Here is a 6,000-nt window from a genome sequence, read left to right as displayed (position 1 = left end):
ATGGGCAGTTCCACAGCCGGGAGATATTCACTGTCAGTTTGATACTGAAACACATGTGTAAACTATGTAACATGTTGTTGACATCTGCGTTTGATGGAGTGTCTGCCACAAGTCTGTGTCCATGATTTTGAAGGGTTGTGTGTATGTGTTTAATTTTAAAAAATAATAATAATAGTGGGGCCCCACTCTATACCAGTGAAATCCAAATCTCTGGGCTGAGACCTGGCATTGGTGCATGTGTGTGGGCTGTACGTGTATACAGGTGCATATGTTTGTGTGTGTGTTCATGTTTATTTTATTTTGTGTGTGTGTGTTCATCTATAAATCTCAAAGAAAAAATTATGCGATTTCTGGAAGTGTTCAGTGGCACCAAATCGTCATCAGAGGTCACCTGAGGAACGACGGAGACAGAGGACGGGAGACCTCAGCCCTCTCCCACACGCGGCGGTCTGGATGGGAGCAGCTGGCTGTTGAGTGAAGGGGGAGATGCGGCCGCCTGGTGAGTAATCGGCCTGAAAGCCTAGGCCCCCTCTGCCGGCAGCTGTCACTTCCTACAGAGGAGCCCTGGGAGCACCCAGCAGGGGGCACAGCTGTTTTTCAATTACTGTTCATCAACATGTCCAATTAGGAAGCGGCACAGTGCCAAACCCCAAGGGGGCCCACCTGCAGGAGCACTGCCTCCCCCCACCCCCACCCCCACCCCCAACCTCCCGCCATGGAGCTAACAGTCCAAATGCAAAACTGAAATGTATTACACAGTTTTAATGAGTTTTCTATTTGAACTCACTGAATTTCAGCTCAATCAAAATGCATTTAAAACAAATATCCTTTTAAAATTCCTCAGTCAAGATTCTTCCCTACAAGCCGGGCCTGTTCAAGTTCACCGGAACAGGTCAGGCCCGAATGGCGCTTCTAGTTCTGAGGGCGCTCCTGGTGTGCTATTGCAGGCACTCCGAGGAGGTCTGTGGAGTGTGTGGCCTGGGCCCTGCACGGGCCGGAAGCCATCTCAGACTTGGTGTTTTAATTCTCCGTGTCACTGAGATCCTCATGATGCTGACCGTCATTTACCCCTACGGAGAGGGAGTGACTTCGCTGCCTGGGCCTGCGGTCCCACCTTGTGCCGGGGCTGGATTGTGTGTCTCCCCGACCCCTCTAAGGTGTCCAATTCCCGGTCCCCTGAACCTGTGACTGTGACCTTACGTGGCAAGTGTGACAAGGGCATGAACCTTGAGATGGGGAGGGATCCTGCATTACCTAGTGAGGCCATTCCAGCCGTGTGAGTCCTTAAAAGAGAACATTCCCCACTGAGGGGGGGACTCAGGGATGGAAGGAGGGATGATGTGGCCTGAGAAGAGCTTGCATCGCTGGCTTTGAAGAGGGAGGAAGGTGAGAGTCAAAGAAGGCGGGTGGCCTCTGGAAGCGGAGGAGGCGAGGAAACGGGTTCTCCGGAGAGCTCCAGCAGGGACTGCAGTCCTGCTCACACCCCATTTAGCCCGTGGGACCACGCAGAATGCTGACATGCGTGATAAGTTTGTATTTGCTAAGCCACGGAGCTGGAGGTGACTTGTCACAGCAGCCACAGGAAACAAACCCAGCACGGGGCCAGCGCCGCCACAGGGCTCTAACTGTCTGAGCCTCAGGAGCCAGTTAAACGTCCTAGTTATTTTTTCTGAGAACAGGCACTGAAAAGAGCTCTCATCCCCTGAGCCCAGTGACGGAGGGAATGTCTGAGAGCACGCTGGTGGCAGGCAGGAGTGTGGCACGCAAGACTGAATTGCGAGTCTCTCCACACACCGCCTTTCTCATGCACCTGGGACGGCTCTTGGGCGATCCCATCGTTGGGGTCCTCTCCCTAAGTTCCAATGACCAGGGCAGATACACCTCCAAGCCGGGGCCCTAGAAAACTGCTGCAGTAGGCCCTCCCCTCCCCCTCCAGGGGGTAAAGCCCAAGCTGACCTCACACTGGCTGTCGTCTGCAGGACCCCTCTGGCTCTGATGAACCTAGAGAGCGAGGACCCTTCCCCCAGCCTCTCTTATCCTGCTCCCAGGGCCTCTTGAGAGTTCCAGGCTGGGGGTGAGCCCCAGTCCCTGTGCCCCCCAATCTCAGGAAGCTGTGAGAAGTCCCTCTCACCCTGGATGGTGGGAGTGGAGGGCTGACTCAACTTAACATGAGCACTCAACAAAGGATTGTCTCCACAAGCTCCCCTGTCCTGCTCCTCTTCCACCTGCGTAGCTCTGATTTGGCTAAAAGGTCCAAGAGTTAATTCTCACTTTGTGAATTCTAAACACAGGGGTTGTCATCCATTGTGTCTAGGTGTCTTGCAGAACGTCTGCTTTCACATCCTTGTAGATGAGTGGCCTGGTCAAAAATACATAAATGCAATGTCATTTAAAATACTCCCCAATTCCGCAGCAGAGGCTGCACTGCCGTCACAGAAGGCTCTAGTTTGATGTGCGCTTCTTGCACCCAGTCCTGCAAATCACATCATCATCCTTCACAGAATTCAAAATTCTGCCGATAAAATGGTGTCTTTTACCTCAGAGATGGTAGGTCATTTGGGGTTCAGCCATATTTCTGGAAGCCCTTCCCAAGACCCCACACCTAATTTTCCCTTCCCTCTGTGCTACATGGTTTATTGCAAAATAGAAGTAATAAAAATTAAGGAGGAGGAGGGATAAGGTCAACAAGATGAGGACACAAGTTCTTGCCGTTTCTATTTAACAGTACCGCAGGCCCCAGCCAGAACAGTAGGGCGTCAATAAATAAAGAAGGCAACCCAACTGGGAAGGAAGAAGCAAAACTATGTCTATTTCCAGATGACATGATCTTCTAAATGGGAAATACGAAGGAATCCACACAAAAAAGCATTAAAGTTCAGCAAGAGTGCAGGATACAAGGTCAATATAACAAACTCGGCTATATGCTATACACTAGAAATGAAAAGGCCAAAAATAAAATTAAGAAACCTGTTATAGCCCTAGCCAGTTTGGCTCAGTGGATAGAGCGTCGGCTGTGAATTTAAGGGTCCCAGGTTCGATTCCAGTCAAGGGCACGCACCTCAGTTGCAAGTTCCAGGGCAAGTGCAGGAGGCAACCAATCGATGTTTCTCTCACATCAATATTTCTGTCTTTCCCCCCTCTCTTCCACTCTCTCTAAAAACCAATACAAAAATACCCTCGGGTGAGGATTGAAAAAAAAAAAAAGGAAAAGAAATCTGTTATATAATAATAGCATAAAAAGAATAAAAACTTAGAAATAAGTTGAACAAAAGAATATAAGGCTTGTACGCTTAACAAAACACGATTGAAAAAAAACAACCAGAAAGTGGGAACAAACCAAGTATCAATCAACTGATGAAAGGATACATAAAAGTGGCATATCTCCACAAAGGATTGTCTCAGCCATAAAAAGGGGTGATGTGCTGACATGCTGCTATACAGATGAACCTTGGAAATATTATGTTGAGTGAAAGAAGCAGGCCACATATTTTATGATTTCATTTATGTGAAGGGCTCAGGATAGGCAAATCCACATAGACAGAAAGTAGTTTATTCTAAGAATCAGGGATGTGCTTAAAAATTAAATTCAAGAATATTCAGAGACTTTCCCCCCCAAAATGATGAGAATGAGAATGAGAAAGAGTAATATTGAAAAATGGAGGGTTGGTTAAATAAATTGTGGTTCATTCATATTACTGAAATTCTTTGTATCCATTAAAAATGATACTACAGGCCAAAACCGGTTTGGCTCAGTGGATAGAGCGTCGGCCTGCAGACTGAAGGGTCCCAGGTTCGATTCTGGTCGGGGGCATGTACCTGGGTTGCGGGCACATCCCCAGTAGGAGATGTGCAGGAGGCAGCTGATCGATGTTTCTCTCCCATCGATGTTTCTGACTCTCTATCTCTCTCCCTTCCTGTCTGTAAAAAATCAATAAAATATATTAAAAAAAATGATACCACAGAAGAATATTTAATATTTTGAACGTTTTTAAGTGTAAACACACAAATTACAAAATAGTAGGCTTATTATAAGTGGTATGTGTGTGTGTATGTGTGGTTGGACAAATGTAAACCAACACTTAAATACAGGTAATGTTTATTTTCTATTTTTGCTTACTTTTACTTTCTGTCTTATAATGAGACTAGAGGCCTGGTGCACAAAATTCATGCACGGAGGGGTGAGGGTGGTGCCTCAGCGTGGCCTGCACCCTCTCTCAATCTGGGACATCCCTCTTGCAACCCGGCACCACTGGCTGCTAACTGCTCACCTGCCTGCCTGATCGCCCCTGAGCACTCTGCCTGCCTGCCTGACCACCCCTAACTGCCTCTGCCTAGGCCCCCGCCACTGTGGCTTCATCTGGAAGGACATCTGGAATGATGTCCAGAAGGTCGTTCGGCTGTCTGGTCGAATTAGCATATTACACTTTTATTTTTATAGATGTTCTAATGTTTAAAGTAAGGATGTAGCCAACTCTGAGAACCATGTCTATGTCTTCATTTCTACAAACTATTTCACGGTCCTCAGATGGGAGAATTTGGAACTTCCCACCTCTCTCACAGTCTGCACCCACAAATTTGATGTCTTGATTGATCTAAAGGGAGACCCAATCCTGCACTTCTCACCTACTGAGCAATGTGGAGAACCATGAGTCTGGATCCTCCAGGACGCCCAGCTCTCCTAGAAAAGCCCCAGCTTCTCATCCCCCACCGTCCAAGGGGCTTTCCCCAAACCCCACTTTCAACCCGGCCAAGTCCTAGATGACTACAGGACCCAAGCCCATACCCTGCCTGCTTTACTGGGGTGGCTCACCTGCATCCCTGCTCTTAGTTCCAAGCAAGACTTCCCACCTCCACGCCTTTGCCCCACCAGGCCCCAGCAGCTTCCTGCTAGGAGTACTCAGGAACACAACCAGCAGTTGTACTTGGGTCATCTGAGCGCCAGGGAGAGGAAGCAAACTAACATTTACTGCCTTGCTATGATTCTAATATAAATTATTTCATTTAATCTTCACAATCACACAGTGAAGTCGGTGTTGTTATCATCCCCATTTTAAAACGAAGAAACTGAGGCTCAGAGAAGATAATGGCCTGCCCACACTTGCTGAGTAAGTGCCAGAACTGGGATTCCAAACCTTTATTTCTCCTGCCACTGAGTTACCTACAACCACTGAGTGTGGCATTGTTCCTGCTGCTGCTGTTATTGTTAATTTTGTTGCAAATTCTTATACTTATATAAATGATGAGAGATTGAAGCAAAGACCCAGCAGAAACAGCACTAACTGAAGGAGAAAACATATTGAATCAAGCCAGAGGTTATACTAGATCAATTCCAAATAATCATGGCTGAGGGGATCAAACTAATACCTGTCATGTGTGAGTTGACACTGGGGACCAGTCAAAGATCAACACCAAGAATCTGGATGGGCAAAGTCAAAAAAGAAGACAAGTAAAGCAAAAAGCTAAGAATAAGAAAACACCAGATTAGGCCTTAAAGGGGGAGGAATGTGTTCATAAAAGACAAGTGACTAGCAACTCAAACAATCATATTGATTGTGTGCTCAGAGTCGCAGGAGCAGGAGGACAACAGAAGGATGGCCTGGCGTGGGGGGTCAGGGGGAGAGGCAAGCTTCCCCTTGCTTGGCTCCTTAGCTCTTGGAATCCAGCCACCATGCTGTAGGGAAACCCATGCAGCACGTGAAGCCACACGGAGAGGAACCGGAGCACCAGCACGGCGCCAGCCATGCGACTGCACCGTCACTGCCCGGCTCACATCGCATGGGGCAGAGATGGCCAAGTCCGGCCCAATTCCTTATTGGGGAGCGAAAAATGATTGTTATTTTTAAAGGAAAAAGGAAATGCCCCCTTGCAAACTTAGGAGACTGATTCTAATGTTTATTTCGCAAATGAGAAAACTACGCCTCAGAAAAATTACTCACTTAAGGTCATATTTGGTTGATGGAACCTAAATTCTTACCCAGGTCTACATGCAAGCCCACCAGT

Source organism: Myotis daubentonii, chromosome 11 (genome assembly GCF_963259705.1).
Source record: "Myotis daubentonii chromosome 11, mMyoDau2.1, whole genome shotgun sequence".
NCBI lineage: Eukaryota > Metazoa > Chordata > Mammalia > Chiroptera > Vespertilionidae > Myotis > Myotis daubentonii.
The sequence above is the reverse complement of the archived record's forward strand: the minus strand, read 5'-3'. Positions refer to the sequence as shown.